At 63.2% G+C, this 8,189-nt stretch overlaps 2 non-coding genes across 2 annotated transcripts; both read left to right on the top strand.

Moving 5' to 3' along the window:
- The first annotated feature begins 1,029 nt into the window (after nt 1–1,029).
- On the top strand, nt 1,030–1,148 carry LOC131863392 (5S ribosomal RNA). Its single transcript, XR_009362313.1, has one exon. It is a non-coding gene; the product is annotated as a 5S ribosomal RNA (ribosomal RNA).
- A 5,989-nt stretch (nt 1,149–7,137) lies between these two features.
- On the top strand, nt 7,138–7,256 carry LOC131863393 (5S ribosomal RNA). The gene has a single exon (XR_009362314.1). It is a non-coding gene; the product is annotated as a 5S ribosomal RNA (ribosomal RNA).
- The last annotated feature ends 933 nt before the right edge of the window (nt 7,257–8,189 follow it).

The following is an 8,189-nucleotide window of genomic DNA, read 5'->3' on the forward strand; positions in this document are numbered from 1 at the left end:
GGGTGGGTGCCAAGGATCCAAGGTGGGTGCCAAGGAACCAAGGTGGGTGTCTGGGTGGGTGCCGAGGTGGGAGCCAGGGTGGGTCCCAAGGTGAGTGCAAAGGTGGGTGCCAGGGTCAAGGTGAGTGCCAATGTGGGTTCCAAGGTGCCAGGGTCAGGGTGAGTGCCAATGTGGGTTCAAAGGTGCTAAGTTGGGTGCGAGGTTGGGTGCGAGGGTGGGTGGGTGCCAAGGTGTGCTAGGTGGAAGCCCGGGTGGGTCGGCATCCCATGGGTGTCGAGTTGGGTGCCTGATGGGTGCTTCTTGTCAAGTTTTAGTCGTCGGGACTCATTTCGAGCCTTAGAGGTCGTTTCTTGTCCGGTTGCCCTGTCTTCGACCTGGGAACCCAATTTTGGTCCTCGGGTCCCATTTTTTTTTGTCTCGCATCCCACTTTTGGCCTGTGGCCTTTTCGGGGTCGATTCTCGTTTTGGGCATCAGAGCATGTTTCTTCTCCTAAAACCCAATATTTGTTTATTAAGTCTCGGAACACATTTTTGTTCTCGTGGACCCATCATGGGTCTTGGAACGCATTTGTGGTCCTTGGGTCCCATTTTGCATCCCGAAACTTGTGTTTTGGTGCTTGATCCCTATTTTGGGTGCCCACCTTGCACCAAGTGCGCACCCGGGGCAAACCGAGCGCCTTGGTGCACCGGGGCAAGATCGAGCGTGCACCCGAGGCGCCCCGAACATGCACCAAGGTGCACTCGGCCCACATGTGAGCGCAGGTCGTTGCGCCCGAGGTGGTGTGTGGGCACCGCGTTGCAGACGGGACACTGCACGCACACGACGCCCCGTCCAGGTGCACGCACGTAGGCCGGGCCGGGTGCACACCCGACGCCCTAGCAAGGTGCGCGCACCCGGGCAGGGCTCACACTTGGCGAACGGGGCGCACTTCGCGAGGGAGGGTGTGCACCTCGACGGGGGTGGGTGGCCGGGGTGGATTCGCACGTGGGTCGCGGTTTGCTAAGTACACACTGCGACAAGCTCATAACGGGTGCGATCATACCAGCGTTAGTGCACCGGATCCCATCAGAACTCCGCAGTTAAGCGCGCTTGGGCCGGAGTAGTACTGGGATGGGTGACCTCCCGGGAAGTCCCGGTGTTGCACCCTTTTTTAGTTTTTCGCCGGGCGTCGCAATGCTATTTGAATAAACCTTTTGCCCGTTTGCGTTCTCGTCGGGGCCGGGCCGGGCCGGGGTGCGCTGCCCGCACTACCGCGCGCGCGGGGGCGACACCGAGCGTGCACCCGAGGCGCCCCGAGCACACAGGCCACGGTGCAACCCGGGCGTTGTGCGCGCACCCCGGTGCGCCCGAGGTGCTGCGCGCGCACCCAGGTGAAATCGGTGTGCACCTCGGCTAGTGCGCGCTCGGTCGAGTCGCGCACGTTGGCCAAGGTGCACGGTGATGTTTCTTACTCTAAGGTTCCGCACCAGACGCCCGGGACAGGTGAGCGAAGCTGGGCGGGGCCGGGTGCGCGGCCGGGGCAGGTGCACGCAGCTGGAGAGAGCTTTGGAGCACACCAGAGGTGCGCACCTTGGAGCACACTTCGGAGCGCACCAATGATGCGCTCCATTCAAAAGTTTCCTGAAAAGGCAAAAAAAGTTGAGATTATAGAATTTCCCACTTGAGAGATTGTAAAAAAAAAAAATTTAAAATGAAGGAAACGCGGGTGCCAAGGTGTGCGCGCCCGGGTGCGCAGCCCAGCCAAGGTGTGCGCACCAAGGCGCCCACCCTGGCGAAGGTGCACGCAAGGTGCGCACCCGAGGCAAACCGGACAATTAACCCAACTTTCGACTTCGCGCGCACCTGCGCACCTTGGAGCGCACTTCGGAGCGCTCCTTGGTGCGCACCAATCTTGGGCACCTCGGAGTGCACCATGGCGCCCACCAAGGTGCGCACCCGGGGCAAACCGAGCTCCGACTTCGTGCGCACCTTGGAGCGCACGAAAGGTGCGCACCATGGCGCCCACCAAGGTGCGCAGCCCAGCCAAGGCGTGCGCATCAAGGTGCGCACCCTGGCGAAGGTGCGCACCCGGGGCAAACCGAGCTCCGACTTCGTGCGCACCTTGGAGCGCACAAAGGGTGCGCAACCCAGCCAAGGTGTGCGCACCCCGGGCAAACCGAGCTCCGAATCGTGCGCACCTTGGAGCACACTTCGGAGCCCTCCTTGGTGCGCACCGATGTTGCGCACCTCGGAGCGCACCCGGGGAAAACAATGCAATTAACCCGACTTTCGACTTCGTGGGCACCTCGGAGCGCTCTCGGGTTCGCACCTCGGAGCACACCGAGGTGCGCACCTTTGATGCGCTGCCTTCACCAATTTCCAGAAAAGGCAAGAAAACATTGAGAAGGTGTGCGCACCGAGGTGCCCACCCTGGCGAAGGTGCACGCGAGGTGCGCACCCGGGGCAAACCGGGCTCCGACTTCGTGCACGCCATGCTGCGCACCTTGGAGGGCCATGGTGCGCACCTTGGAGCACACTTCGGAGCGCTCAATGGTGCCCAACCCAGCCAAGGTGCCCACCGCGGCGAAGGTGCACGCGAGGTGCGCACCCGGGGTAAACCGGGCTCCGACTTCGTGCACGCCGCACCTTGGAGCACACTTCGGAGCGCTCCTTGGTGCGCACCAGGGCGCGCAACCCAGCCGAGGTGCCCACCCCGGCGAAGGTGCACGCGGGGTGCGCACCCGGGGCAAACCGGGCTCCGACTTCGTGCACGCCATGGTGCCCACCGCGGCGAAGGTGCACGCGAGGTGCGCACCCGGGGCAAACCGGGCTCCGACTTCGTGCACGCCGCACCTTGGAGCACACTTCGGAGCGCTCCTTGGTGCGCACCAGGGCGCGCAACCCAGCCGAGGTGCCCACCCCAGCGAAGGTGCACGCGAGGTGCGCACCCGGGGCAAACCGGGCTCCGACTTCGTGCACGCCATGGTGCCCACCGCGGCGAAGGTGCACGCGAGGTGCGCACCCGGGGCAAACCGGGCTCCGACTTCGTGCACGCCATGGTGCCCACCGCGGCGAAGGTGCACGCGAGGTGCGCACCCGGGGCAAACCGGGCTCCGACTTCGTGCACGCCGCACCTTGGAGCACACTTCGGAGCGCTCCTTGGTGCGCACCATGGTGCCCACCAGGGCGCGCAACCCCGCCGAAGGTGCACGCGAGGTGCGCACCCGGGGCAAACCGGGCTCCGACTTCGTGCACGCCGCACCTTGGAGCACACTTCGGAGCGCTCCTTGGTGCGCACCAGGGCGCGCAACCCCGCCGAAGGTGCACGCGAGGTGCGCACCCGGGGCAAACCGGGCTCCGACTTCGTGCACGCCATGGTGCGCACCAGGGTGCCCACCGCGGCGAAGGTGCGCACCCGGGGCAAACCGGGCTCCGACTTCGTGCACGCCGCACCTTGGAGCACACTTCGGAGCGCTCCTTGGTGCGCACCAGGGCGCGCAACCCAGCCGAGGTGCCCACCCCGGCGAAGGTGCACGCGAGGTGCGCACCCGGGGCAAACCGGGCTCCGACTTCGTGCACGCCATGGTGCCCACCGCGGCGAAGGTGCGCACCCGGGGCAAACCGGGCTAGGACTTCGTGCACGCCGCACCTTGGAGCACACTTCGGAGCGCTCCTTGGTGCGCACCATGGTGCCCACCAGGCCGCGCAACCCAGCCAAGGTGTGCGCACCAAGGTGCACGCGAGGTGCGCACCCGGGGCAAACCGGGGTCCGGCTTCGTGCACGCCGCACCTTGGAGCACACATCGGGGCGCTCCCGGGTTCGCACCGGCGTTGCGCACCGTGGTGGGCACCTCGGAGCGCACCGTGGTGGGCACCTCGGAGCACACCAAGGTGGGCAGCGAGGTGCGCACCTTTGATGCGATGCCTTCACTAATTTCCATAAAAGGCAAAAGAAAACGAGATTTTAAAATTTCCGTTTTGAAAGATAGTGAGAAAAAGGGAATGCTGGTGCCATCTTGAGCCCGCCCTGGTGCGCAGCCCAGCCAAGGTGTGCGCACCAAGGTGCCCACCCTGGCGAAGGTGCGCGCCCGGGCAATTAACCCAACTTCCAACTTCGCGCGCGCCAGGGTGGGAGCGCACCCAACAACCGGGCCTGGGAAGAGCCAATGCGAGAAACCCCACCAAACGCTCTGACAAAAAAAGAGGGGGCGCTCCAGTAACCCCGCTTCGGAGCGCACCCTGGGCAAACCCAGCCAGGGTGCCCACCCCGGCCAAGGTGCAGGCGAGGTGCGCACCCGGGGCAAACCGGGCTCCGACAACGTGCACGCCGCACCTTGGAGCACACTTCGTAGCGCTCCCGGGTGCGCACCTCAGAGCACACCAAGGTGGGCAGCGAGGTGCGCACCTTTGATGCGCTGCCTTCACTAATTTCCAGAAAAGGCAAAAAAAAGAGGAGATTTTAAAATTTCCGTTTTGAAAGATAGTGAAAAAAACGGAACGCGGGTGCCATCTTGAGCCCGCCCTGGTGCACAGCCCAGGTAAGGTGCCCACCCTGGCAAAGGTGCGCACCCGGGCAATTAACCCTACTTCCGACTTCGTGCGCGCCAGGGTGGCAACCGGGCCTGGGAAGAGCCAATGCGAGAAACCCCACCAAACGCTCCGACAAAAAAAGAGGCGGCGCTCCAATAACCCCGCTTCGGAGCGCAGCCGGGGCAAACCCAGCCAAGGTGCCCACCCCGACGAAGGTGCACGCGAGGTGCGCACCCGGGGCAAACCGGGCTCCGACAACGTGCACGCAGCACCTTGGAGCACACTTCGAAGCACTCCCGGGTGCCCACCGGCGTTGCGCACCGTGGTGGGCAGCGAGGTGCGCACCTTTGATGCGCTGCCTTCACTAATTTCCAGAAAAGGCAAAAAAAAATGAGATTTTAAAATTTCCGTTTTGAAAGATAGTGAAAAAAACGGAACGCGGGTGCCATCTTGAGCCCGCCCTGGTGCGCAGCCCAGGCAAGGCATGCGCACCAAGGTGCCCACCCGCGGTGCACACCCGGGGCAAACCGGGCTCCGACTTCGTGCAGGCCGCACCTTGGAGCACACTTCGGAGCGCTCCTTGGTGCGCACCATGGTGCCCACCAGGGCGCACCCGGGGCAAACCGGGCTCCGACTTCGTGCACGCCGCACCTTGGAGCACACATCGGAGCGCTCCCAGGTTCGCACCAGCGTTGCGCACCTTTGATGCGCTGCCTTCACTAATTTCCAGAAAAGGCAAAAAAAAACGATATTTTAAAATTTCCGTTCTGAAAGATAGTGAAAAAAACGGAACGCGGGTGCCATCTTGAGCCCTTCCTGGTGCGCAGCCCAGGCAAGTTGTGCGCACCAAGGTGCCCACCCTGGCGGAGGTGCGCGCCCGGGGCAAACCGGGCTCCGACTTCGTGCACTGCATGGTGCCCACCAAGGCGCGCAACCCAGCCAAGGTGCCCACCGCAGCGAAGGTGCACGCGAGGTGCGCACCCGAGGTGCACACCCGGGGCAAACCGAGCTCCGACTTCGTGCACGCCGCACCTTGGAGCACACTTCAGAGCGCTCCTTGGTGCGCACCAGGGCGCGCAACCCAGCCAAGGTGCTCACCCCGGCGAAGGTGCACGCGAGGTGCGCACCCGGGGCAAGCCGGGCTCGGACTTCGTGCACGCCGCACCTTGGAGCACACATCGGAGCGCTCCCGGGTTCGCACCAGCATTGCGCACCTTTGATGCGCTGCCTTCACTAATTTCCAGAAAAGGCAAAAAAAAAAAAAAAACGAGATTTTAAAATTTCCGTTTTGAAAGATAGTGAAAAAAACGGAACGCGGGTGCCATCTTGAGCCCGCCCTGGTGTGCAGCCCAGGCAAGTTGTGCGCACCAAGGCACCCACCCTGGCCAAGGTGGGTCACGGGGTGGGTCCTAGGGTGGGTAACGGGGTGGGTACTAAGGTGCGTGCCAAGGTGGGTCATGGGGTGGGTGCCAAGGTGGGCACCAGGGTGGGTGTGCACCAACCCTAGCCAGGGTAGGTCACGGGGTGGTTGTCGGGGTGGGCGTCAAGGAGCCAAGGTGGGTGGCAAGTAGCCAAGTTGCGTGCCAAGGTGGGTGTCGGGGTGGGTGCCAAGGATCCAAGGTGGGTGCCAAGGAACCAAGGTGGGTGTCTGGGTGGGTGCCGAGGTGGGAGCCAGGGTGGGTCCCAAGGTGAGTGCAAAGGTGGGTGCCAGGGTCAAGGTGAGTGCCAATGTGGGTTCCAAGGTGCCAGGGTCAGGGTGAGTGCCAATGTGGGTTCAAAGGTGCTAAGTTGGGTGCGAGGTTGGGTGCGAGGGTGGGTGGGTGCCAAGGTGTGCTAGGTGGAAGCCCGGGTGGGTCGGCATCCCATGGGTGTCGAGTTGGGTGCCTGATGGGTGCTTCTTGTCAAGTTTTAGTCGTCGGGACTCATTTCGAGCCTTAGAGGTCGTTTCTTGTCCGGTTGCCCTGTCTTCGACCTGGGAACCCAATTTTGGTCCTCGGGTCCCATTTTTTTTTGTCTCGCATCCCACTTTTGGCCTGTGGCCTTTTCGGGGTCGATTCTCGTTTTGGGCATCAGAGCATGTTTCTTCTCCTAAAACCCAATATTTGTTTATTAAGTCTCGGAACACATTTTTGTTCTCGTGGACCCATCATGGGTCTTGGAACGCATTTGTGGTCCTTGGGTCCCATTTTGCATCCCGAAACTTGTGTTTTGGTGCTTGATCCCTATTTTGGGTGCCCACCTTGCACCAAGTGCGCACCCGGGGCAAACCGAGCGCCTTGGTGCACCGGGGCAAGATCGAGCGTGCACCCGAGGCGCCCCGAACATGCACCAAGGTGCACTCGGCCCACATGTGAGCGCAGGTCGTTGCGCCCGAGGTGGTGTGTGGGCACCGCGTTGCAGACGGGACACTGCACGCACACGACGCCCCGTCCAGGTGCACGCACGTAGGCCGGGCCGGGTGCACACCCGACGCCCTAGCAAGGTGCGCGCACCCGGGCAGGGCTCACACTTGGCGAACGGGGCGCACTTCGCGAGGGAGGGTGTGCACCTCGACGGGGGTGGGTGGCCGGGGTGGATTCGCACGTGGGTCGCGGTTTGCTAAGTACACACTGCGACAAGCTCATAACGGGTGCGATCATACCAGCGTTAGTGCACCGGATCCCATCAGAACTCCGCAGTTAAGCGCGCTTGGGCCGGAGTAGTACTGGGATGGGTGACCTCCCGGGAAGTCCCGGTGTTGCACCCTTTCTTAGTTTTTCGCCGGGCGTCGCAATGCTATTTGAATAAACCTTTTGCCCGTTTGCGTTCTCGTCGGGGCCGGGCCGGGCCGGGGTGCGCTGCCCGCACTACCGCGCGCGCGGGGGGCGACACCGAGCGCGCACCCGAGGCGCCCCGAGCACACAGGCCACGGTGCAACCCGGGCGTTGTGCGCGCACCCCGGTGCGCCCGAGGTGCTGCGCGCGCACCCAGGTGAAATCGGTGTGCACCTCGGCCAGTGCGCGCTCGGTCGAGTCGCGCACGTTGGCCAAGGTGCACGGTGATGTTTCTTACTCTAAGGTTCCGCACCAGACGCCCGGGACAGGTGAGCGAAGCTGGGCGGGGCCGGGTGCGCGGCCGGGGCAGGTGCACGCAGCTGGAGAGAGCTTTGGAGCACACCAGAGGTGCGCACCTTGGAGCACACTTCGGAGCGCACCAATGATGCGCTCCATTCAAAAGTTTCCTGAAAAGGCAAAAAAAGTTGAGATTATAGAATTTCCCACTTGAGAGATTGTAAAAAAAAAAAATTTAAAATGAAGGAAACGCGGGTGCCAAGGTGTGCGCGCCCGGGTGCGCAGCCCAGCCAAGGTGTGCGCACCAAGGCGCCCACCCTGGCGAAGGTGCACGCAAGGTGCGCACCCGAGGCAAACCGGACAATTAACCCAACTTTCGACTTCGCGCGCACCTGCGCACCTTGGAGCGCACTTCGGAGCGCTCCTTGGTGCGCACCAATCTTGGGCACCTCGGAGTGCACCATGGCGCCCACCAAGGTGCGCACCCGGGGCAAACCGAGCTCCGACTTCGTGCGCACCTTGGAGCGCACGAAAGGTGCGCACCATGGCGCCCACCAAGGTGCGCAGCCCAGCCAAGGCGTGCGCATCAAGGTGCGCACCCTGGCGAAGGTGCGCACCCGGGGCAAACC

Source organism: Cryptomeria japonica, unplaced genomic scaffold (assembly GCF_030272615.1).
Source record: "Cryptomeria japonica unplaced genomic scaffold, Sugi_1.0 HiC_scaffold_61, whole genome shotgun sequence".
NCBI lineage: Eukaryota > Viridiplantae > Streptophyta > Pinopsida > Cupressales > Cupressaceae > Cryptomeria > Cryptomeria japonica.